The sequence below is a fragment of the Lissotriton vulgaris genome, chromosome 7 (genome assembly GCF_964263255.1).
Source record: "Lissotriton vulgaris chromosome 7, aLisVul1.2, whole genome shotgun sequence".
Classification (NCBI taxonomy): Eukaryota; Metazoa; Chordata; class Amphibia; order Caudata; family Salamandridae; genus Lissotriton; species Lissotriton vulgaris.
Window position 1 is genome coordinate 1390074879 of NC_141695.1, and position 24656 is coordinate 1390099534.

Sequence of the window (24656 nt, forward strand, 5' to 3'; positions counted from 1 at the left end):
GCGTTTACAACAATAAGGGGTTTAATATTACAACACAGGTGAACATTCAGACACATTATCATAAGCTCACCTTGTCCAGGGACCCAAGCATGCTGCCTTTCCACTCTCAGAGCCCTTCACCTAACCTACTGTGCAGCTGTTTCACCTTTAATATCACTGTTCCACAGGCAGCGTGACGTCACAATGCTCCTTGTCTGTAGCCCGACCCAGGAGCCTTTGCAAACCTGGTATAATCTACATACTTACGGTGTGTTTAGTCTTGGACCACAAATGCAGTGAAGAATAATGGATTGCTACTCTTCATACATTTTTGACCATTGGCTCAGATTTGAATGCGTACTGGCCATCTGAGCATCTCTGCCAGGCCACCCTATGTCTAGAGACTGTAGATTTAGAGAGTTTATAAACATTGTCAGTTCATCAATAAAGTGTGCTCGCTTCGGCAGCACATATACTAAAATTGGAACGATACAGAGAAGATTAGCATGGCCCCTGCGCAAGGATGACACGCAAATTCGTGAAGCGTTCTATATTTTTAACAGCTTTCAGGAGAGAAATCTTTTTTGTTTTCAAGACTAATTGAAAAAATAAAGCAGGTCCCAGTGCTGTCCCCGTAATATGTATTTTTCAATTAGTCTCTCCTCAACATTTTTAATGTATTTGCTTTGCAGTAAAGAAGGTGCGCTCTATGTTCAGCTGCATTTAGCAAGGAAGCCTGCAGGACTTCTGGGACTTTTCTTTCTCTTTTTTAGCCTCACTGTCATTATTCTTCACCACCCCCAAATCTATACTGCTGCAGTGTTGTGTTGATTTGTGGGAAGCAGGACAAAGAGAAGGGCAGGGCCTATGCAAATGAAGGCCTCAGGGATGTCTGGGAGTGCCTTTTTAGCAGTATTGTTAAAGTCCACCTTGCAACCGGATTGGTCGGGTAAGCTGAAAAACACCATGCCAGATTGGGCACCAGGTCTCTAGGCGCTTGGAGGACATATTGGGTCTACATCCCTCAGTTTCTGAGGTCCAAGAAATGTTCACCCTCTACCCTAATAGAGAGGTCTTGGCCGATCGTGTGCCGATCGTGGCTGAGAGGGGAAGAAGGTAGCAGTGCAAGATGCTTATGGTCCTTCTCTAATAATGGACCAACTTTCTCTCTCTCCTTACCTGTGGTTCTGCCTGGCTACTGGGGCTACCAGTTGTAAGCCTGCAGCCCACAGGGAGTTGGTTTGTTCCTCTCACACATGTAAATGGGTAAGCATTCAAGTGCACACACCTGCCTACGTCCACAGACCCTCGCGCACACACACTTTTGTCAACAAGCTTTTTCGCAATTAAGAGTATCAGGGACCCATGTTGAAATACAAAAGCAGCACACCACGTGACGGCCATCACATAGAGTCCAGCAGCAAATGGGAAACGTTTAACTAGCTGTGGTCCTATTACTTGCGCTCTACCGTGGAACAACTGCTGGATGAGTCCTGCTGAAGAATATTGAACCTACAACAAGTCTGAGGTAAATAAAAATTCCACAGGAATATAATCAAACAGGGACCTACAACCCTTCCGAGCCAGATAGGAGTCGAACCTACAATCTTCTGATCCGTAGTCAGACGCGTTATCCATTGCGCCACTGGCCCTATGTAGACTTACGCATCCTTTTGTCCTTAAGTGGGCTAGAAAGTGTGTGTATGTGTGTGTGAAGGCACAAGGAAACCCATCTGACCTCCTGGAAGTCTGTTTTGTGAGGTTTTCCCAAGTTTTACAAAGGACTTTAGGAGAAGGAAGCACCTAAAAGCTAGGCGAAATGGTCCTAGATCCAAGGAAATCTTTTAGATCAGGCTCAGTTTCTTAAATAGTTTGCATTAACATAATCAGTTCCAGGTCTGTGTGGGGCTGAGCTTGAGAACTCCTTAGTAAGTAGGCGTTTACAACAATAAGGGGTTTAATATTACAACACAGGTGAACATTCAGACACATTATCATAAGCTCACCTTGTCCAGGGACCCAAGCATGCTGCCTTTCCACTCTCAGAGCCCTTCACCTAACCTACTGTGCAGCTGTTTCACCTTTAAAATCACTGTTCCACAGGCAGCGTGACGTCACAATGCTCCTTGTCTGTAGCCCGACCCAGGAGCCTTTGCAAACCTGGTATAATCTACATACTTACGGTGTGTTTAGTCTTGGACCACAAATGCAGTGAAGAATAATGGATTGCTACTCTTCATACATTTTTGACCATTGGCTCAGATTTGAATGCGTACTGGCCATCTGAGCATCTCTGCCAGGCCACCCTATGTCTAGAGACTGTAGATTTAGAGAGTTTATAAACATTGTCAGTTCATCAATAAAGTGTGCTCGCTTCGGCAGCACATATACTAAAATTGGAACGATACAGAGAAGATTAGCATGGCCCCTGCGCAAGGATGACACGCAAATTCGTGAAGCGTTCCATATTTTTAACAGCTTTCAGGAGAGAAATCTTTTTTGTTTTCAAGACTAATTGAAAAAATAAAGCAGGTCCCAGTGCTGTCCCCGTAATATGTATTTTTCAATTAGTCTCTCCTCAACATTTTTAATGTATTTGCTTTGCAGTAAAGAAGGTGCGCTCTATGTTCAGCTGCATTTAGCAAGGAAGCCTGCAGGACTTCTGGGACTTTTCTTTCTCTTTTTTAGCCTCACTGTCATTATTCTTCACCACCCCCAAATCTATACTGCTGCAGTGTTGTGTTGCTTTGTGGGAAGCAGGACAAAGAGAAGGGCAGGGCCTATGCAAATGAAGGCCTCAGGGATGTCTGGGAGTGCCTTTTTAGCAGTATTGTTAAAGTCCACCTTGCAACCGGATTGGTCGGGTAAGCTGAAAAACACCATGCCAGATTGGGCACCAGGTGTCTAGGCGCTTGGAGGACATATTGGGTCTACATCCCTCAGTTTCTGAGGTCCAAGAAATGTTCACCCTCTACCCTAATAGAGAGGTCTTGGCCGATCGTGGCTGAGAGGGGAAGCAGGTAGCAGTGCAAGATGCTTATGGTCCTTCTCTAATAATGGACCAACTTTCTCTCTCTCCTTACCTGTGGTTCTGCCTGGCTACTGGGGCTCCCAGTTGTAAGCCTGCAGCCCACAGGGAGTTGGTTTGTTCCTCTCACACATGTAAATGGGTAAGCATTCAAGTGCACACACCTGCCTACGTCCACAGACCCTCGCGCACACACACTTTTGTCAACAAGCTTTTTCGCAATTAAGAGTATCAGGGACCCATGTTGAAATACAAAAGCAGCACACCACGTGACGGCCATCACATAGAGTCCAGCAGCAAATGGGAAACGTTTAACTAGCTGTGGTCCTATTACTTGCGCTCTACCGTGGAACAACTGCTGGATGAGTCCTGCTGGAGAATATTGAACCTACAACAAGTCTGAGGTAAATAAAAATTCCACAGGAATATAATCAAACAGGGACCTACAACCCTTCCGAGCCAGATAGGAGTCGAACCTACAATCTTCTGATCCGTAGTCAGACGCGTTATCCATTGCGCCACTGGCCCTATGTAGACTTACGCATCCTTTTGTCCTTAAGTGGGCTAGAAAGTGTGTGTATGTGTGTGTGAAGGCACAAGGAAACCCATCTGACCTCCTGGAAGTCTGTTCTGTGAGGTTTTCCCAAGTTTTACAAGGGACTTTAGGAGAAGGAAGCACCTAAAAGGTAGGCGAAATGGTCCTAGATCCAAGGAAATCTTTCAGATCAGGCTCAGTTTCTTAAATAGTTTGCATTAACATAATCAGTTCCAGGTCTGTGTGGGGCTGAGCTTGAGAACTCCTTAGTAAGTAGGCGTTTACAACAATAAGGGGTTTAATATTACAACACAGGTGAACATTCAGACACATTATCATACGCTCACCTTGTCCAGGGACCCAAGCATGCTGCCTTTCCACTCTCAGAGCCCTTCACCTAACCTACTGTGCAGCTGTTTCACCTTTAATATCACTGTTCCACAGGCAGTGTGACGTCACAATGCTCCTTGTCTGTAGCCCGAACCAGGAGCCTTTGCAAACCTGGTATAATCTACATACTTACGGTGTGTTTAGTCTTGGACCACAAATGCAGTGAAGAATAATGGATTGCTACTCTTCATACATTTTTGACCATTGGCTCAGATTTGAATGCGTACTGGCCATCTGAGCATCTCTGCCAGGCCACCCTATGTCTAGAGACTGTAGATTTAGAGAGTTTATAAACATTGTCAGTTCATCAATAAAGTGTGCTCGCTTCGGCAGCACATATACTAAAATTGGAACGATACAGAGAAGATTAGCATGGCCCATGCGCAAGGATGACACGCAAATTCGTGAAGCGTTCCATATTTTTAACAGCTTTCAGGAGAGAAATCTTTTTTGTTTTCAAGACTAATTGAAAAAATAAAGCAGGTCCCAGTGCTGTCCCCGTAATATGTATTTTTCAATTAGTCTCTCCTCAACATTTTTAATGTATTTGCTTTGCAGTAAAGAAGGTGCGCTCTATGTTCAGCTGCATTTAGCAAGGAAGCCTGCAGGACTTCTGGGACTTTTCTTTCTCTTTTTTAGCCTCACTGTCATTATTCTTCACCACCCCCAAATCTATACTGCTGCAGTGTTGTGTTGCTTTGTGGGAAGCAGGACAAAGAGAAGGGCAGGGCCTATGCAAATGAAGGCCTCAGGGATGTCTGGGAGTGCCTTTTTAGCAGTATTGTTAAAGTCCACCTTGCAACCGGATTGGTCGGGTAAGCTGAAAAACACCATGCCAGATTGGGCACCAGGTGTCTAGGCGCTTGGAGGACATATTGGGTCTACATCCCTCAGTTTCTGAGGTCCAAGAAATGTTCACCCTCTACCCTAATAGAGAGGTCTTGGCCGATCGTGGCTGAGAGGGGAAGAAGGTAGCAGTGCAAGATGCTTATGGTCCTTCTCTAATAATGGACCAACTTTCTCTCTCTCCTTACCTGTGGTTCTGCCTGGCTACTGGGGCTACCAGTTGTAAGCCTGCAGCCCACAGGGAGTTGGTTTGTTCCTCTCACACATGTAAATGGGTAAGCATTCAAGTGCACACACCTGCCTACGTCCACAGACCCTCGCGCACACACACTTTTGTCAACAAGCTTTTTCGCAATTAAGAGTATCAGGGACCCATGTTGAAATACAAAAGCAGCACACCACGTGACGGCCATCACATAGAGTCCAGCAGCAAATGGGAAACGTTTAACTAGCTGTGGTCCTATTACTTGCGCTCTACCGTGGAACAACTGCTGGATGAGTCCTGCTGGAGAATATTGAACCTACAACAAGTCTGAGGTAAATAAAAATTCCACAGGAATATAGTCAAACAGGGACCTACAACCCTTCCGAGCCAGATAGGAGTCGAACCTACAATCTTCTGATCCGTAGTCAGACGCGTTATCCATTGCGCCACTGGCCCTATGTAGACTTACGCATCCTTTTGTCCTTAAGTGGGCTAGAAAGTGTGTGTATGTGTGTGTGAAGGCACAAGGAAACCCATCTGACCTCCTGGAAGTCTGTTCTGTGAGGTTTTCCCAAGTTTTACAAAGGACTTTTGGAGAAGGAAGCACCTAAAAGCTAGGCGAAATGGTCCTAGATCCAAGGAAATCTTTTAGATCAGGCTCAGTTTCTTAAATAGTTTGCATTAACATAATCAGTTCCAGGTCTGTGTGGGGCTGAGCTTGAGAACTCCTTAGTAAGTAGGCGTTTACAACAATAAGGGGTTTAATATTACAACACAGGTGAACATTCAGACACATTATCATAAGCTCACCTTGTCCAGGGACCCAAGCATGCTGCCTTTCCACTCTCAGAGCCCTTCACCTAACCTACTGTGCAGCTGTTTCACCTTTAATATCACTGTTCCACAGGCAGCGTGACGTCACAATGCTCCTTGTCTGTAGCCCGACCCAGGAGCCTTTGCAAACCTGGTATAATCTACATACTTACGGTGTGTTTAGTCTTGGACCACAAATGCAGTGAAGAATAATGGATTGCTACTCTTCATACATTTTTGACCATTGGCTCAGATTTGAATGCGTACTGGCCATCTGAGCATCTCTGCCAGGCCACCCTATGTCTAGAGACTGTAGATTTAGAGAGTTTATAAACATTGTCAGTTCATCAATAAAGTGTTAAAGTGTGCTCGCTTCGGCAGCACATATACTAAAATTGGAACGATACAGAGAAGATTAGCATGGCCCCTGCGCAAGGATGACACGCAAATTCGTGAAGCGTTCCATATTTTTAACAGCTTTCAGGAGAGAAATCTTTTTTGTTTTCAAGACTAATTGAAAAAATAAAGCAGGTCCCAGTGCTGTCCCCGTAATATGTATTTTTCAATTAGTCTCTCCTCAACATTTTTAATGTATTTGCTTTGCAGTAAAGAAGGTGCGCTCTATGTTCAGCTGCATTTAGCAAGGAAGCCTGCAGGACTTCTGGGACTTTTCTTTCTCTTTTTTAGCCTCACTGTCATTATTCTTCACCACCCCCAAATCTATACTGCTGCAGTGTTGTGTTGCTTTGTGGGAAGCAGGACAAAGAGAAGGGCAGGGCCTATGCAAATGAAGGCCTCAGGGATGTCTGGGAGTGCCTTTTTAGCAGTATTGTTAAAGTCCACCTTGCAACCGGATTGGTCGGGTAAGCTGAAAAACACCATGCCAGATTGGGCACCAGGTGTCTAGGCGCTTGGAGGACATATTGGGTCTACATCCCTCAGTTTCTGAGGTCCAAGAAATGTTCACCCTCTACCCTAATAGAGAGGTCTTGGCCGATCGTGGCTGAGAGGGGAAGCAGGTAGCAGTGCAAGATGCTTATGGTCCTTCTCTAATAATGGACCAACTTTCTCTCTCTCCTTACCTGTGGTTCTGCCTGGCTACTGGGGCTACCAGTTGTAAGCCTGCAGCCCACAGGGAGTTGGTTTGTTCCTCTCACACATGTAAATGGGTAAGCATTCAAGTGCACACACCTGCCTACGTCCACAGACCCTCGCGCACACACACTTTTGTCAACAAGCTTTTTCGCAATTAAGAGTATCAGGGACCCATGTTGAAATACAAAAGCAGCACACCACGTGACGGCCATCACATAGAGTCCAGCAGCAAATGGGAAACGTTTAACTAGCTGTGGTCCTATTACTTGCGCTCTACCGTGGAACAACTGCTGGATGAGTCCTGCTGGAGAATATTGAACCTACAACAAGTCTGAGGTAAATAAAAATTCCACAGGAATATAATCAAACAGGGACCTACAACCCTTCCGAGCCAGATAGGAGTCGAACCTACAATCTTCTGATCCGTAGTCAGACGCGTTATCCATTGCGCCACTGGCCCTATGTAGACTTACGCATCCTTTTGTCCTTAAGTGGGCTAGAAAGTGTGTGTATGTGTGTGTGAAGGCACAAGGAAACCCATCTGACCTCCTGGAAGTCTGTTCTGTGAGGTTTTCCCAAGTTTTACAAAGGACTTTAGGAGAAGGAAGCACCTAAAAGGTAGGCGAAATGGTCCTAGATCCAAGGAAATCTTTCAGATCAGGCTCAGTTTCTTAAATAGTTTGCATTAACATAATCAGTTCCAGGTCTGTGTGGGGCTGAGCTTGAGAACTCCTTAGTAAGTAGGCGTTTACAACAATAAGGGGTTTAATATTACAACACAGGTGAACATTCAGACACATTATCATACGCTCACCTTGTCCAGGGACCCAAGCATGCTGCCTTTCCACTCTCAGAGCCCTTCACCTAACCTACTGTGCAGCTGTTTCACCTTTAATATCACTGTTCCACAGGCAGTGTGACGTCACAATGCTCCTTGTCTGTAGCCCGAACCAGGAGCCTTTGCAAACCTGGTATAATCTACATACTTACGGTGTGTTTAGTCTTGGACCACAAATGCAGTGAAGAATAATGGATTGCTACTCTTCATACATTTTTGACCATTGGCTCAGATTTGAATGCGTACTGGCCATCTGAGCATCTCTGCCAGGCCACCCTATGTCTAGAGACTGTAGATTTAGAGAGTTTATAAACATTGTCAGTTCATCAATAAAGTGTGCTCGCTTCGGCAGCACATATACTAAAATTGGAACGATACAGAGAAGATTAGCATGGCCCCAGCGCAAGGATGACACGCAAATTCGTGAAGCAGTCCATATTTTTAACAGCTTTCAGGAGAGAAATCTTTTTTGTTTTCAAGACTAATTGAAAAAATAAAGCAGGTCCCAGTGCTGTCCCCGTAATATGTATTTTTCAATTAGTCTCTCCTCAACATTTTTAATGTATTTGCTTTGCAGTAAAGAAGGTGCGCTCTATGTTCAGCTGCATTTAGCAAGGAAGCCTGCAGGACTTCTGGGACTTTTCTTTCTCTTTTTTAGCCTCACTGTCATTATTCTTCACCACCCCCAAATCTATACTGCTGCAGTGTTGTGTTGCTTTGTGGGAAGCAGGACAAAGAGAAGGGCAGGGCCTATGCAAATGAAGGCCTCAGGGATGTCTGGGAGTGCCTTTTTAGCAGTATTGTTAAAGTCCACCTTGCAACCGGATTGGTCGGGTAAGCTGAAAAACACCATGCCAGATTGGGCACCAGGTGTCTAGGCGCTTGGAGGACATATTGGGTCTACATCCCTCAGTTTCTGAGGTCCAAGAAATGTTCACCCTCTACCCTAATAGAGAGGTCTTGGCCGATCGTGGCTGAGAGGGGAAGAAGGTAGCAGTGCAAGATGCTTATGGTCCTTCTCTAATAATGGACCAACTTTCTCTCTCTCCTTACCTGTGGTTCTGCCTGGCTACTGGGGCTACCAGTTGTAAGCCTGCAGCCCACAGGGAGTTGGTTTGTTCCTCTCACACATGTAAATGGGTAAGCATTCAAGTGCACACACCTGCCTACGTCCACAGACCCTCGCGCACACACACTTTTGTCAACAAGCTTTTTCGCAATTAAGAGTATCAGGGACCCATGTTGAAATACAAAAGCAGCACACCACGTGACGGCCATCACATAGAGTCCAGCAGCAAATGGGAAACGTTTAACTAGCTGTGGTCCTATTACTTGCGCTCTACCGTGGAACAACTGCTGGATGAGTCCTGCTGGAGAATATTGAACCTACAACAAGTCTGAGGTAAATAAAAATTCCACAGGAATATAATCAAACAGGGACCTACAACCCTTCCGAGCCAGATAGGAGTCGAACCTACAATCTTCTGATCCGTAGTCAGACGCGTTATCCATTGCGCCACTGGCCCTATGTAGACTTACGCATCCTTTTGTCCTTAAGTGGGCTAGAAAGTGTGTGTATGTGTGTGTGAAGGCACAAGGAAACCCATCTGACCTCCTGGAAGTCTGTTCTGTGAGGTTTTCCCAAGTTTTACAAAGGACTTTAGGAGAAGGAAGCACCTAAAAGCTAGGCGAAATGGTCCTAGATCCAAGGAAATCTTTTAGATCAGGCTCAGTTTCTTAAATAGTTTGCATTAACATAATCAGTTCCAGGTCTGTGTGGGGCTGAGCTTGAGAACTCCTTAGTAAGTAGGCGTTTACAACAATAAGGGGTTTAATATTACAACACAGGTGAACATTCAGACACATTATCATAAGCTCACCTTGTCCAGGGACCCAAGCATGCTGCCTTTCCACTCTCAGAGCCCTTCACCTAACCTACTGTGCAGCTGTTTCACCTTTAATATCACTGTTCCACAGGCAGCGTGACGTCACAATGCTCCTTGTCTGTAGCCCGACCCAGGAGCCTTTGCAAACCTGGTATAATCTACATACTTACGGTGTGTTTAGTCTTGGACCACAAATGCAGTGAAGAATAATGGATTGCTACTCTTCATACATTTTTGACCATTGGCTCAGATTTGAATGCGTACTGGCCATCTGAGCATCTCTGCCAGGCCACCCTATGTCTAGAGACTGTAGATTTAGAGAGTTTATAAACATTGTCAGTTCATCAATAAAGTGTGCTCGCTTCGGCAGCACATATACTAAAATTGGAACGATACAGAGAAGATTAGCATGGCCCCTGCGCAAGGATGACACGCAAATTCGTGAAGCGTTCCATATTTTTAACAGCTTTCAGGAGAGAAATCTTTTTTGTTTTCAAGACTAATTGAAAAAATAAAGCAGGTCCCAGTGCTGTCCCCGTAATATGTATTTTTCAATTAGTCTCTCCTCAACATTTTTAATGTATTTGCTTTGCAGTAAAGAAGGTGCGCTCTATGTTCAGCTGCATTTAGCAAGGAAGCCTGCAGGACTTCTGGGACTTTTCTTTCTCTTTTTTAGCCTCACTGTCATTATTCTTCACCACCCCCAAATCTATACTGCTGCAGTGTTGTGTTGCTTTGTGGGAAGCAGGACAAAGAGAAGGGCAGGGCCTATGCAAATGAAGGCCTCAGGGATGTCTGGGAGTGCCTTTTTAGCAGTATTGTTAAAGTCCACCTTGCAACCGGATTGGTCGGGTAAGCTGAAAAACACCATGCCAGATTGGGCACCAGGTGTCTAGGCGCTTGGAGAACATATTGGGTCTACATCCCTCAGTTTCTGAGGTCCAAGAAATGTTCACCCTCTACCCTAATAGAGAGGTCTTGGCCGATCGTGGCTGAGAGGGGAAGAAGGTAGCAGTGCAAGATGCTTATGGTCCTTCTCTAATAATGGACCAACTTTCTCTCTCTCCTTACCTGTGGTTCTGCCTGGCTACTGGGGCTACCAGTTGTAAGCCTGCAGCCCACAGGGAGTTGGTTTGTTCCTCTCACACATGTAAATGGGTAAGCATTCAAGTGCACACACCTGCCTACGTCCACAGACCCTCGCGCACACACACTTTTGTCAACAAGCTTTTTCGCAATTAAGAGTATCAGGGACCCATGTTGAAATACAAAAGCAGCACACCACGTGACGGCCATCACATAGAGTCCAGCAGCAAATGGGAAACGTTTAACTAGCTGTGGTCCTATTACTTGCGCTCTACCGTGGAACAACTGCTGGATGAGTCCTGCTGGAGAATATTGAACCTACAACAAGTCTGAGGTAAATAAAAATTCCACAGGAATATAATCAAACAGGGACCTACAACCCTTCCGAGCCAGATAGGAGTCGAACCTACAATCTTCTGATCCGTAGTCAGACGCGTTATCCATTGCGCCACTGGCCCTATGTAGACTTACGCATCCTTTTGTCCTTAAGTGGGCTAGAAAGTGTGTGTATGTGTGTGTGAAGGCACAAGGAAACCCATCTGACCTCCTGGAAGTCTGTTCTGTGAGGTTTTCCCAAGTTTTACAAAGGACTTTAGGAGAAGGAAGCACCTAAAAGCTAGGCGAAATGGTCCTAGATCCAAGGAAATCTTTTAGATCAGGCTCAGTTTCTTAAATAGTTTGCATTAACATAATCAGTTCCAGGTCTGTGTGGGGCTGAGCTTGAGAACTCCTTAGTAAGTAGGCGTTTACAACAATAAGGGGTTTAATATTACAACACAGGTGAACATTCAGACACATTATCATAAGCTCACCTTGTCCAGGGACCCAAGCATGCTGCCTTTCCACTCTCAGAGCCCTTCACCTAACCTACTGTGCAGCTGTTTCACCTTTAATATCACTGTTCCACAGGCAGCGTGACGTCACAATGCTCCTTGTCTGTAGCCCGACCCAGGAGCCTTTGCAAACCTGGTATAATCTACATACTTACGGTGTGTTTAGTCTTGGACCACAAATGCAGTGAAGAATAATGGATTGCTACTCTTCATACATTTTTGACCATTGGCTCAGATTTGAATGCGTACTGGCCATCTGAGCATCTCTGCCAGGCCACCCTATGTCTAGAGACTGTAGATTTAGAGAGTTTATAAACATTGTCAGTTCATCAATAAAGTGTGCTCGCTTCGGCAGCACATATACTAAAATTGGAACGATACAGAGAAGATTAGCATGGCCCCTGCGCAAGGATGACACGCAAATTCGTGAAGCGTTCCATATTTTTAACAGCTTTCAGGAGAGAAATCTTTTTTGTTTTCAAGACTAATTGAAAAAATAAAGCAGGTCCCAGTGCTGTCCCCGTAATATGTATTTTTCAATTAGTCTCTCCTCAACATTTTTAATGTATTTGCTTTGCAGTAAAGAAGGTGCGCTCTATGTTCAGCTGCATTTAGCAAGGAAGCCTGCAGGACTTCTGGGACTTTTCTTTCTCTTTTTTAGCCTCACTGTCATTATTCTTCACCACCCCCAAATCTATACTGCTGCAGTGTTGTGTTGCTTTGTGGGAAGCAGGACAAAGAGAAGGGCAGGGCCTATGCAAATGAAGGCCTCAGGGATGTCTGGGAGTGCCTTTTTAGCAGTATTGTTAAAGTCCACCTTGCAACCGGATTGGTCGGGTAAGCTGAAAAACACCATGCCAGATTGGGCACCAGGTGTCTAGGCGCTTGGAGGACATATTGGGTCTACATCCCTCAGTTTCTGAGGTCCAAGAAATGTTCACCCTCTACCCTAATAGAGAGGTCTTGGCCGATCGTGGCTGAGAGGGGAAGAAGGTAGCAGTGCAAGATGCTTATGGTCCTTCTCTAATAATGGACCAACTTTCTCTCTCTCCTTACCTGTGGTTCTGCCTGGCTACTGGGGCTACCAGTTGTAAGCCTGCAGCCCACAGGGAGTTGGTTTGTTCCTCTCACACATGTAAATGGGTAAGCATTCAAGTGCACACACCTGCCTACGTCCACAGACCCTCGCGCACACACACTTTTGTCAACAAGCTTTTTCGCAATTAAGAGTATCAGGGACCCATGTTGAAATACAAAAGCAGCACACCACGTGACGGCCATCACATAGAGTCCAGCAGCAAATGGGAAACGTTTAACTAGCTGTGGTCCTATTACTTGCGCTCTACCGTGGAACAACTGCTGGATGAGTCCTGCTGGAGAATATTGAACCTACAACAAGTCTGAGGTAAATAAAAATTCCACAGGAATATAATCAAACAGGGACCTACAACCCTTCCGAGCCAGATAGGAGTCGAACCTACAATCTTCTGATCCGTAGTCAGACACGTTATCCATTGCGCCACTGGCCCTATGTAGACTTACGCATCCTTTTGTCCTTAAGTGGGCTAGAAAGTGTGTGTATGTGTGTGTGAAGGCACAAGGAAACCCATCTGACCTCCTGGAAGTCTGTTCTGTGAGGTTTTCCCAAGTTTTACAAAGGACTTTAGGAGAAGGAAGCACCTAAAAGCTAGGCGAAATGGTCCTAGATCCAAGGAAATCTTTCAGATCAGGCTCAGTTTCTTAAATAGTTTGCATTAACATAATCAGTTCCAGGTCTGTGTGGGGCTGAGCTTGAGAACTCCTTAGTAAGTAGGCGTTTACAACAATAAGGGGTTTAATATTACAACACAGGTGAACATTCAGACACATTATCATACGCTCACCTTGTCCAGGGACCCAAGCATGCTGCCTTTCCACTCTCAGAGCCCTTCACCTAACCTACTGTGCAGCTGTTTCACCTTTAATATCACTGTTCCACAGGCAGTGTGACGTCACAATGCTCCTTGTCTGTAGCCCGAACCAGGAGCCTTTGCAAACCTGGTATAATCTACATACTTACGGTGTGTTTAGTCTTGGACCACAAATGCAGTGAAGAATAATGGATTGCTACTCTTCATACATTTTTGACCATTGGCTCAGATTTGAATGCGTACTGGCCATCTGAGCATCTCTGCCAGGCCACCCTATGTCTAGAGACTGTAGATTTAGAGAGTTTATAAACATTGTCAGTTCATCAATAAAGTGTGCTCGCTTCGGCAGCACATATACTAAAATTGGAACGATACAGAGAAGATTAGCATGGCCCCTGCGCAAGGATGACACGCAAATTCGTGAAGCGTTCCATATTTTTAACAGCTTTCAGGAGAGAAATCTTTTTTGTTTTCAAGACTAATTGAAAAAATAAAGCAGGTCCCAGTGCTGTCCCCGTAATATGTATTTTTCAATTAGTCTCTCCTCAACATTTTTAATGTATTTGCTTTGCAGTAAAGAAGGTGCGCTCTATGTTCAGCTGCATTTAGCAAGGAAGCCTGCAGGACTTCTGGGACTTTTCTTTCTCTTTTTTAGCCTCACTGTCATTATTCTTCACCACCCCCAAATCTATACTGCTGCAGTGTTGTGTTGCTTTGTGGGAAGCAGGACAAAGAGAAGGGCAGGGCCTATGCAAATGAAGGCCTCAGGGATGTCTGGGAGTGCCTTTTTAGCAGTATTGTTAAAGTCCACCTTGCAACCGGATTGGTCGGGTAAGCTGAAAAACACCATGCCAGATTGGGCACCAGGTGTCTAGGCGCTTGGAGGACATATTGGGTCTACATCCCTCAGTTTCTGAGGTCCAAGAAATGTTCACCCTCTACCCTAATAGAGAGGTCTTGGCCGATCGTGGCTGAGAGGGGAAGAAGGTAGCAGTGCAAGATGCTTATGGTCCTTCTCTAATAATGGACCAACTTTCTCTCTCTCCTTACCTGTGGTTCTGCCTGGCTACTGGGGCTACCAGTTGTAAGCCTGCAGCCCACAGGGAGTTGGTTTGTTCCTCTCACACATGTAAATGGGTAAGCATTCAAGTGCACACACCTGCCTACGTCCACAGACCCTCGCGCACACACACTTTTGTCAACAAGCTTTTTCACAATTAAGAGTATCAGGGACCCATGTTGAAATACAAAAGCAGCACACCACGTGACGGCCATCACATAGAGTCCAGCAGCAAATGGGAAACGTTTAACTAGCTGTGGTCCTATTACTTGCGCTCTACCGTGGAACAACTGCTGGATGAGTCCTGCTGGAGAATATTGAACCTACAACAAGTCTGAGGTAAATAAAAATTCCACAGGAATATAATCAAACAGGGACCTACAACCCTTCCGAGCCAGATAGGAGTCGAACCTACAATCTTCTGATCCGTAGTCAGACGCGTTATCCATTGCGCCACTGGCCCTATGTAGACTTACGCATCCTTTTGTCCTTAAGTGGGCTAGAAAGTGTGTGTATGTGTGTGTGAAGGCACAAGGAAACCCATCTGACCTCCTGGAAGTCTGTTCTGTGAGGTTTTCCCAAGTTTTACAAAGGACTTTAGGAGAAGGAAGCACCTAAAGCTAGGCGAAATGGTCCTAGATCCAAGGAAATCTTTTAGATCAGGCTCAGTTTCTTAAATAGTTTGCATTAACATAATCAGTTCCAGGTCTGTGTGGGGCTGAGCTTGAGAACTCCTTAGTAAGTAGGCGTTTACAACAATAAGGGGTTTAATATTACAACACAGGTGAACATTCAGACACATTATCATAAGCTCACCTTGTCCAGGGACCCAAGCATGCTGCCTTTCCACTCTCAGAGCCCTTCACCTAACCTACTGTGCAGCTGTTTCACCTTTAATATCACTGTTCCACAGGCAGCGTGACGTCACAATGCTCCTTGTCTGTAGCCCGACCCAGGAGCCTTTGCAAACCTGGTATAATCTACATACTTACGGTGTGTTTAGTCTTGGACCACAAATGCAGTGAAGAATAATGGATTGCTACTCTTCATACATTTTTGACCATTGGCTCAGATTTGAATGCGTACTGGCCATCTGAGCATCTCTGCCAGGCCACCCTATGTCTAGAGACTGTAGATTTAGAGAGTTTATAAACATTGTCAGTTCATCAATAAAGTGTGCTCGCTTCGGCAGCACATATACTAAAATTGGAACGATACAGAGAAGATTAGCATGGCCCCTGCGCAAGGATGACACGCAAATTCGTGAAGCGTTCCATATTTTTAACAGCTTTCAGGAGAGAAATCTTTTTTGTTTTCAAGACTAATTGAAAAAATAAAGCAGGTCCCAGTGCTGTCCCCGTAATATGTATTTTTCAATTAGTCTCTCCTCAACATTTTTAATGTATTTGCTTTGCAGTAAAGAAGGTGCGCTCTATGTTCAGCTGCATTTAGCAAGGAAGCCTGCAGGACTTCTGGGACTTTTCTTTCTCTTTTTTAGCCTCACTGTCATTATTCTTCACCACCCCCAAATCTATACTGCTGCAGTGTTGTGTTGCTTTGTGGGAAGCAGGACAAAGAGAAGGGCAGGGCCTATGCAAATGAAGGCCTCAGGGATGTCTGGGAGTGCCTTTTTAGCAGTATTGTTAAAGTCAACCTTGCAACCGGATTGGTCGGGTAAGCTGAAAAACACCATGCCAGATTGGGCACCAGGTGTCTAGGCGCTTGGAGGACATATTGGGTCTACATCCCTCAGTTTCTGAGGTCCAAGAAATGTTCACCCTCTACCCTAATAGAGAGGTCTTGGCCGATCGTGGCTGAGAGGGGAAGAAGGTAGCAGTGCAAGATGCTTATGGTCCTTCTCTAATAATGGACCAACTTTCTCTCTCTCCTTACCTGTGGTTCTGCCTGGCTACTGGGGCTACCAGTTGTAAGCCTGCAGCCCACAGGGAGTTGGTTTGTTCTTCTCACACATGTAAATGGGTAAGCATTCAAGTGCACACACCTGCCTACGTCCACAGACCCTCGCGCACACACACTTTTGTCAACAAGCTTTTTCGCAATTAAGAGTATCAGGGACCCATGTTGAAATACAAAAGCAGCACACCACGTGACGGCCATCACATAGAGTCCAGCAGCAAATGGGAAACGTTTAACTAGCTGTGGTCCTATTACTTGCGCTCTACCGTGGAACAACTGCTGGATGAGTCCTGCTGGAGAATATTGAACCTACAACAAGTCTGAGGTAAATAAAAATTCCACAGGAATATAATCAAACAGGGACCTACAACCCTTCCGAGCCAGATAGGAGTCGAACCTACAATCTTCTGATCCGTAGTCAGACGCGTTATCCATTGCGCCACTGGCCCTATGTAGACTTACGCATCCTTTTGTCCTTAAGTGGGCTAGAAAGTGTGTGTATGTGTGTGTGAAGGCACAAGGAAACCCATCTGACCTCCTGGAAGTCTGTTCTGTGAGGTTTTCCCAAGTTTTACAAAGGACTTTAGGAGAAGGAAGCACCTAAAAGCTAGGCGAAATGGTCCTAGATCCAAGGAAATCTTTTAGATCAGGCTCAGTTTCTTAAATAGTTTGCATTAACATAATCAGTTCCAGGTCTGTGTGGGGCTGAGCTTGAGAACTCCTTAGTAAGTAGGCGTTTACAACAATAAGGGGTTTAATATTACAACACAGGTGAACATTCAGACACATTATCATAAGCTCACCTTGTCCAGGGACCCAAGCATGCTGCCTTTCCACTCTCAGAGCCCTTCACCTAACCTACTGTGCAGCTGTTTCACCTTTAATATCACTGTTCCACAGGCAGCGTGACGTCACAATGCTCCTTGTCTGTAGCCCGACCCAGGAGCCTTTGCAAACCTGGTATAATCTACATACTTACGGTGTGTTTAGTCTTGGACCACAAATGCAGTGAAGAATAATGGATTGCTACTCTTCATACATTTTTGACCATTGGCTCAGATTTGAATGCGTACTGGCCATCTGAGCATCTCTGCCAGGCCACCCTATGTCTAGAGACTGTAGATTTAGAGAGTTTATAAACATTGTCAGTTCATCAATAAAGTGTGCTCGCTTCGGCAGCACATATACTAAAATTGGAACGATACAGAGAAGATTAGCATGGCCCCTGCGCAAGGATGACACGCAAATTCGTGAAGCGTTCTATATTTTTAACAGCTTTCAGGAGAGAAATCTTTTTTGTTTTCAAGACTAATTGAAAAAATAAAGCAGGTCCCAGTGCTGTCCCCGTAATATGTATTTTTCAATTAGTCTCTCCTCAACATTTTTAATGTATTTGCTTTGCAGTAAAGAAGGTGCGCTCTATGTTCAGCTGCATTTAGCAAGGAAGCCTGCAGGACTTCTGGGACTTTTCTTTCTCTTTTTTAGCCTCACTGTCATTATTCTTCACCACCCCCAAATCTATACTGCTGCAGTGTTGTGTTGATTTGTGGGAAGCAGGACAAAGAGAAGGGCAGGGCCTATGCAAATGAAGGCCTCAGGGATGTCTGGGAGTGCCTTTTTAGCAGTATTGTTAAAGTCCACCTTGCAACCGGATTGGTCGGGTAAGCTGAAAAACACCATGCCAGATTGGGCACCAGGTGTCTAGGCGCTTGGAGGACATATTGGGTCTACATCCCTCAGTTTCTGAGGTCCAAGAAATGTTCACCCTCTACCCTAATAGAGAGGTCTTGGCCGATCGTGGCTGAGAGGGGAAGAAGGTAGCAGTGCAAGATGCTTATGGTCCTTCTCTAATAATGGACCAACTTTCTCTCTCTCCTTACCTGTGGTTCTGCCTGGCTACTGGGGCTACCAGTTGTAAGCCTGCAGCCCACAGGGAGTTGGTTTGTTCCTCTCACACATGTAAATGGGTAAGCATTCAAGTGCACACACCTGCCTACGTCCACAGACCCTCGCGCACACACACTTTTGTCAACAAGCTTTTTCGCAATTAAGAGTATCAGGGACCCATGTTGAAATACAAAAGCAGCACACCACGTGACGGCCATCACATAGAGTCCAGCAGCAAATGGGAAACGTTTAACTAGCTGTGGTCCTATTACTTGCGCTCTACCGTGGAACAACTGCTGGATGAGTCCTGCTGGAGAATATTGAACCTACAACAAGTCTGAGGTAAATAAAAATTCCACAGGAATATAATCAAACAGGGACCTACAACCCTTCCGAGCCAGATAGGAGTCGAACCTACAATCTTCTGATCCGTAGTCAGACGCGTTATCCATTGCGCCACTGGCCCTATGTAGACTTACGCATCCTTTTGTCCTTAAGTGGGCTAGAAAGTGTGTGTATGTGTGTGTGAAGGCACAAGGAAACCCATCTGACCTCCTGGAAGTCTGTTCTGTGAGGTTTTCCCAAGTTTTACAAAGGACTTTAGGAGAAGGAAGCACCTAAAAGCTAGGCGAAATGGTCCTAGATCCAAGGAAATCTTTTAGATCAGGCTCAGTTTCTTAAATAGTTTGCATTAACATAATCAGTTCCAGGTCTGTGTGGGGCTGAGCTTGAGAACTCCTTAGTAAGTAGGCGTTTACAACAATAAGGGGTTTAATATTACAACACAGGTGAACATTCAGACACATTATCATAAGCTCACCTTGTCCAGGGACCCAAGCATGCTGCCTTTCCACTCTCAGAGCCCTTCACCTAACCTACTGTGCAGCTGTTTCACCTTTAATATCACTGTTCCACAGGCAGTGTGACGTCACAATGCTCCTTGTCTGTAGCCCGACCCAGGAGCCTTTGCAAACCTGGTATAATCTACATACTTACGGTGTGTTTAGTCTTGGACCACAAATGCAGTGAAGAATAATGGATTGCTACTCTTCATACATTTTTGACCATTGGCTCAGATTTGAATGCGTACTGGCCATCTGAGCATCTCTGCCAGGCCACCCTATGTCTAGAGACTGTAGATTTAGAGAGTTTATAAACATTGTCAGTTCATCAATAAAGTGTGCTCGCTTCGGCAGCACATATACTAAAATTGGAACGATACAGAGAAGATTAGCATGGCCCCTGCGCAAGGATGACACGCAAATTCGTGAAGCGTTCCATATTTTTAACAGCTTTCAGGAGAGAAATCTTTTTTGTTTTCAAGACTAATTGAAAAAATAAAGCAGGTCCCAGTGCTGTCCCCGTAATATGTATTTTTCAATTAGTCTCTCCTCAACATTTTTAATGTATTTGCTTTGCAGTAAAGAAGGTGCGCTCTATGTTCAGCTGCATTTAGCAAGGAAGCCTGCAGGACTTCTGGGACTTTTCTTTCTCTTTTTTAGCCTCACTGTCATTATTCTTCACCACCCCCAAATCTATACTGCTGCAGTGTTGTGTTGCTTTGTGGGAAGCAGGACAAAGAGAAGGGCAGGGCCTATGCAAATGAAGGCCTCAGGGATGTCTGGGAGTGCCTTTTTAGCAGTATTGTTAAAGTCCACCTTGCAACCGGATTGGTCGGGTAAGCTGAAAAACACCATGCCAGATTGGGCACCAGGTGTCTAGGCGCTTGGAGGACATATTGGGTCTACATCCCTCAGTTTCTCAGGTCCAAGAAATGTTCACCCTCTACCCTAATAGAGAGGTCTTGGCCGATCGTGGCTGAGAGGGGAAGAAGGTAGCAGTGCAAGATGCTTATGGTCCTTCTCTAATAATGGACCAACTTTCTCTCTCTCCTTACCTGTGGTTCTGCCTGGCTACTGGGGCTACCAGTTGTAAGCCTGCAGCCCACAGGGAGTTGGTTTGTTCCTCTCACACATGTAAATGGGTAAGCATTCAAGTGCACACACCTGCCTACGTCCACAGACCCTCGCGCACACACACTTTTGTCAACAAGCTTTTTCGCAATTAAGAGTATCAGGGACCCATGTTGAAATACAAAAGCAGCACACCACGTGACGGCCATCACATAGAGTCCAGCAGCAAATGGGAAACGTTTAACTAGCTGTGGTCCTATTACTTGCGCTCTACCGTGGAACAACTGCTGGATGAGTCCTGCTGGAGAATATTGAACCTACAACAAGTCTGAGGTAAATAAAAATTCCACAGGAATATAATCAAACAGGGACCTACAACCCTTCCGAGCCAGATAGGAGTCGAACCTACAATCTTCTGATCCGTAGTCAGACGCGTTATCCATTGCGCCACTGGCCCTATGTAGACTTACGCATCCTTTTGTCCTTAAGTGGGCTAGAAAGTGTGTGTATGTGTGTGTGAAGGCACAAGGAAACCCATCTGACCTCCTGGAAGTCTGTTCTGTGAGGTTTTCCCAAGTTTTACAAAGGACTTTAGGAGAAGGAAGCACCTAAAAGCTAGGCGAAATGGTCCTAGATCCAAGGAAATCTTTCAGATCAGGCTCAGTTTCTTAAATAGTTTGCATTAACATAATCAGTTCCAGGTCTGTGTGGGGCTGAGCTTGAGAACTCCTTAGTAAGTAGGCTTTTACAACAATAAGGGGTTTAATATTACAACACAGGTGAACATTCAGACACATTATCATACGCTCACCTTGTCCAGGGACCCAAGCATGCTGCCTTTCCACTCTCAGAGCCCTTCACCTAACCTACTGTGCAGCTGTTTCACCTTTAATATCACTGTTCCACAGGCAGCGTGACGTCACAATGCTCCTTGTCTGTAGCCCGACCCAGGAGCCTTTGCAAACCTGGTATAATCTACATACTTACGGTGTGTTTAGTCTTGGACCACAAATGCAGTGAAGAATAATGGATTGCTACTCTTCATACATTTTTGACCATTGGCTCAGATTTGAATGCGTACTGGCCATCTGAGCATCTCTGCCAGGCCACCCTATGTCTAGAGACTGTAGATTTAGAGAGTTTATAAACATTGTCAGTTCATCAATAAAGTGTGCTCGCTTCGGCAGCACATATACTAAAATTGGAACGATACAGAGAAGATTAGCATGGCCCCTGCGCAAGGATGACACGCAAATTCGTGAAGCGTTCTATATTTTTAACAGCTTTCAGGAGAGAAATCTTTTTTGTTTTCAAGACTAATTGAAAAAATAAAGCAGGTCCCAGTGCTGTCCCCGTAATATGTATTTTTCAATTAGTCTCTCCTCAACATTTTTAATGTATTTGCTTTGCAGTAAAGAAGGTGCGCTCTATGTTCAGCTGCATTTAGCAAGGAAGCCTGCAGGACTTCTGGGACTTTTCTTTCTCTTTTTTAGCCTCACTGTCATTATTCTTCACCACCCCCAAATCTATACTGCTGCAGTGTTGTGTTGATTTGTGGGAAGCAGGACAAAGAGAAGGGCAGGGCCTATGCAAATGAAGGCCTCAGGGATGTCTGGGAGTGCCTTTTTAGCAGTATTGTTAAAGTCCACCTTGCAACCGGATTGGTCGGGTAAGCTGAAAAACACCATGCCAGATTGGGCACCAGGTGTCTAGGCGCTTGGAGGACATATTGGGTCTACATCCCTCAGTTTCTGAGGTCCAAGAAATGTTCACCCTCTACCCTAATAGAGAGGTCTTGGCCGATCGTGGCTGAGAGGGGAAGAAGGTAGCAGTGCAAGATGCTTATGGTCCTTCTCTAATATTGGACCAACTTTCTCTCTCTCCTTACCTGTGGTTCTGCCTGGCTACTGGGGCTACCAGTTGTAAGCCTGCAGCCCACAGGGAGTTGGTTTGTTCCTCTCACACATGTAAATGGGTAAGCATTCAAGTGCAAACACCTGCCTACGTCCACAGACCCTCGCGCACACACACTTTTGTCAACAAGCTTTTTCGCAATTAAGAGTATCAGGGACCCATGTTGAAATACAAAAGCAGCACACCACGTGACGGCCATCACATAGAGTCCAGCAGCAAATGGGAAACGTTTAACTAGCTGTGGTCCTATTACTTGCGCTCTACCGTGGAACAACTGCTGGATGAGTCCTGCTGGAGAATATTGAACCTACAACAAGTCTGAGGTAAATAAAAATTCCACAGGAATATAATCAAACAGGGACCTACAACCCTTCCGAGCCAGATAGGAGTCGAACCTACAATCTTCTGATCCGTAGTCAGACGCGTTATCCATTGCGCCACTGGCCCTATGTAGACTTACGCATCCTTTTGTCCTTAAGTGGGCTAGAAAGTGTGTGTATGTGTGTGTGAAGGCACAAGGAAACCCATCTGACCTCCTGGAAGTCTGTTCTGTGAGGTTTTCCCAAGTTTTACAAAGGACTTTAGGAGAAGGAAGCACCTAAAAGCTAGGCGAAATGGTCCTAGATCCAAGGAAATCTTTTAGATCAGGCTCAGTTTCTTAAATAGTTTGCATTAACATAATCAGTTCCAGGTCTGTGTGGGGCTGAGCTTGAGAACTCCTTAGTAAGTAGGCGTTTACAACAATAAGGGGTTTAATATTACAACACAGGTGAACATTCAGACACATTATCATAAGCTCACCTTGTCCAGGGACCCAAGCATGCTGCCTTTCCACTCTCAGAGCCCTTCACCTAACCTACTGTGCAGCTGTTTCACCTTTAATATCACTGTTCCACAGGCAGTGTGACGTCACAATGCTCCTTGTCTGTAGCCCGAACCAGGAGCCTTTGCAAACCTGGTATAATCTACATACTTACGGTGTGTTTAGTCTTGGACCACAAATGCAGTGAAGAATAATGGATTGCTACTCTTCATACATTTTTGACCATTGGCTCAGATTTGAATGCGTACTGGCCATCTGAGCATCTCTGCCAGGCCACCCTATGTCTAGAGACTGTAGATTTAGAGAGTTTATAAACATTGTCAGTTCATCAATAAAGTGTGCTCGCTTCGGCAGCACATATACTAAAATTGGAACGATACAGAGAAGATTAGCATGGCCCCTGCGCAAGGATGACACGCAAATTCGTGAAGCGTTCCATATTTTTAACAGCTTTCAGGAGAGAAATCTTTTTTGTTTTCAAGACTAATTGAAAAAATAAAGCAGGTCCCAGTGCTGTCCCCGTAATATGTATTTTTCAATTAGTCTCTCCTCAACATTTTTAATGTATTTGCTTTGCAGTAAAGAAGGTGCGCTCTATGTTCAGCTGCATTTAGCAAGGAAGCCTGCAGGACTTCTGGGACTTTTCTTTCTCTTTTTTAGCCTCACTGTCATTATTCTTCACCACCCCCAAATCTATACTGCTGCAGTGTTGTGTTGCTTTGTGGGAAGCAGGACAAAGAGAAGGGCAGGGCCTATGCAAATGAAGGCCTCAGGGATGTCTGGGAGTGCCTTTTTAGCAGTATTGTTAAAGTCCACCTTGCAACCGGATTGGTCGGGTAAGCTGAAAAACACCATGCCAGATTGGGCACCAGGTGTCTAGGCGCTTGGAGGACATATTGGGTCTACATCCCTCAGTTTCTGAGGTCCAAGAAATGTTCACCCTCTACCCTAATAGAGAGGTCTTGGCCGATCGTGGCTGAGAGGGGAAGAAGGTAGCAGTGCAAGATGCTTATGGTCCTTCTCTAATAATGGACCAACTTTCTCTCTCTCCTTACCTGTGGTTCTGCCTGGCTACTGGGGCTACCAGTTGTAAGCCTGCAGCCCACAGGGAGTTGGTTTGTTCCTCTCACACATGTAAATGGGTAAGCATTCAAGTGCACACACCTGCCTACGTCCACAGACCCTCGCGCACACACACTTTTGTCAACAAGCTTTTTCACAATTAAGAGTATCAGGGACCCATGTTGAAATACAAAAGCAGCACACCACGTGACGGCCATCACATAGAGTCCAGCAGCAAATGGGAAACGTTTAACTAGCTGTGGTCCTATTACTTGCGCTCTACCGTGGAACAACTGCTGGATGAGTCCTGCTGGAGAATATTGAACCTACAACAAGTCTGAGGTAAATAAAAATTCCACAGGAATATAATCAAACAGGGACCTACAACCCTTCCGAGCCAGATAGGAGTCAAACCTACAATCTTCTGATCCGTAGTCAGACGCATTATCCATTGCGCCACTGGCCCTATGTAGACTTACGCATCCTTTTGTCCTTAAGTGGGCTAGAAAGTGTGTGTATGTGTGTGTGAAGGCACAAGGAAACCCATCTGACCTCCTGGAAGTCTGTTCTGTGAGGTTTTCCCAAGTTTTACAAAGGACTTTAGGAGAAGGAAGCACCTAAAAGCTAGGCGAAATG

General features: G+C 45.2%; 19 non-coding genes across 19 annotated transcripts; 13 read left to right on the top strand and 6 right to left on the bottom strand.

The window, feature by feature from the left end:
- The first annotated feature begins 430 nt into the window (after nt 1–430).
- LOC147704702 (U6 spliceosomal RNA) lies at nt 431–537 on the top strand. Its single transcript, XR_015298277.1, has one exon. It is a non-coding gene; the product is annotated as a U6 spliceosomal RNA (small nuclear RNA).
- A 1021-nt stretch (nt 538–1558) lies between these two features.
- On the bottom strand, nt 1559–1631 carry TRNAR-ACG (transfer RNA arginine (anticodon ACG)). Its single transcript has one exon. It is a non-coding gene; the product is annotated as a tRNA-Arg (tRNA).
- Nucleotides 1632–2345: 714 nt separating this feature from the next.
- Nucleotides 2346–2452, top strand: LOC147704704 (U6 spliceosomal RNA). The gene has a single exon (XR_015297697.1). It is a non-coding gene; the product is annotated as a U6 spliceosomal RNA (small nuclear RNA).
- A 1010-nt stretch (nt 2453–3462) lies between these two features.
- TRNAR-ACG (transfer RNA arginine (anticodon ACG)) lies at nt 3463–3535 on the bottom strand. The gene has a single exon. It is a non-coding gene; the product is annotated as a tRNA-Arg (tRNA).
- Nucleotides 3536–4249: 714 nt separating this feature from the next.
- LOC147704706 (U6 spliceosomal RNA) lies at nt 4250–4356 on the top strand. The gene has a single exon (XR_015298357.1). It is a non-coding gene; the product is annotated as a U6 spliceosomal RNA (small nuclear RNA).
- A 1010-nt stretch (nt 4357–5366) lies between these two features.
- TRNAR-ACG (transfer RNA arginine (anticodon ACG)) lies at nt 5367–5439 on the bottom strand. The gene has a single exon. It is a non-coding gene; the product is annotated as a tRNA-Arg (tRNA).
- A 722-nt stretch (nt 5440–6161) lies between these two features.
- Nucleotides 6162–6268, top strand: LOC147704708 (U6 spliceosomal RNA). The gene has a single exon (XR_015297698.1). It is a non-coding gene; the product is annotated as a U6 spliceosomal RNA (small nuclear RNA).
- Nucleotides 6269–7278: 1010 nt separating this feature from the next.
- Nucleotides 7279–7351, bottom strand: TRNAR-ACG (transfer RNA arginine (anticodon ACG)). The gene has a single exon. It is a non-coding gene; the product is annotated as a tRNA-Arg (tRNA).
- A 714-nt stretch (nt 7352–8065) lies between these two features.
- On the top strand, nt 8066–8172 carry LOC147704710 (U6 spliceosomal RNA). The gene has a single exon (XR_015298387.1). It is a non-coding gene; the product is annotated as a U6 spliceosomal RNA (small nuclear RNA).
- A 1010-nt stretch (nt 8173–9182) lies between these two features.
- On the bottom strand, nt 9183–9255 carry TRNAR-ACG (transfer RNA arginine (anticodon ACG)). The gene has a single exon. It is a non-coding gene; the product is annotated as a tRNA-Arg (tRNA).
- A 714-nt stretch (nt 9256–9969) lies between these two features.
- Nucleotides 9970–10076, top strand: LOC147704712 (U6 spliceosomal RNA). Its single transcript, XR_015297699.1, has one exon. It is a non-coding gene; the product is annotated as a U6 spliceosomal RNA (small nuclear RNA).
- A 1010-nt stretch (nt 10077–11086) lies between these two features.
- Nucleotides 11087–11159, bottom strand: TRNAR-ACG (transfer RNA arginine (anticodon ACG)). The gene has a single exon. It is a non-coding gene; the product is annotated as a tRNA-Arg (tRNA).
- Nucleotides 11160–11873: 714 nt separating this feature from the next.
- LOC147704714 (U6 spliceosomal RNA) lies at nt 11874–11980 on the top strand. Its single transcript, XR_015297701.1, has one exon. It is a non-coding gene; the product is annotated as a U6 spliceosomal RNA (small nuclear RNA).
- Nucleotides 11981–13777: 1797 nt separating this feature from the next.
- On the top strand, nt 13778–13884 carry LOC147704715 (U6 spliceosomal RNA). Its single transcript, XR_015297702.1, has one exon. It is a non-coding gene; the product is annotated as a U6 spliceosomal RNA (small nuclear RNA).
- A 1796-nt stretch (nt 13885–15680) lies between these two features.
- Nucleotides 15681–15787, top strand: LOC147704716 (U6 spliceosomal RNA). The gene has a single exon (XR_015297703.1). It is a non-coding gene; the product is annotated as a U6 spliceosomal RNA (small nuclear RNA).
- Nucleotides 15788–17584: 1797 nt separating this feature from the next.
- LOC147704717 (U6 spliceosomal RNA) lies at nt 17585–17691 on the top strand. The gene has a single exon (XR_015298279.1). It is a non-coding gene; the product is annotated as a U6 spliceosomal RNA (small nuclear RNA).
- A 1797-nt stretch (nt 17692–19488) lies between these two features.
- On the top strand, nt 19489–19595 carry LOC147704718 (U6 spliceosomal RNA). Its single transcript, XR_015297704.1, has one exon. It is a non-coding gene; the product is annotated as a U6 spliceosomal RNA (small nuclear RNA).
- Nucleotides 19596–21392: 1797 nt separating this feature from the next.
- On the top strand, nt 21393–21499 carry LOC147704719 (U6 spliceosomal RNA). The gene has a single exon (XR_015298280.1). It is a non-coding gene; the product is annotated as a U6 spliceosomal RNA (small nuclear RNA).
- A 1797-nt stretch (nt 21500–23296) lies between these two features.
- On the top strand, nt 23297–23403 carry LOC147704720 (U6 spliceosomal RNA). The gene has a single exon (XR_015297705.1). It is a non-coding gene; the product is annotated as a U6 spliceosomal RNA (small nuclear RNA).
- The last annotated feature ends 1253 nt before the right edge of the window (nt 23404–24656 follow it).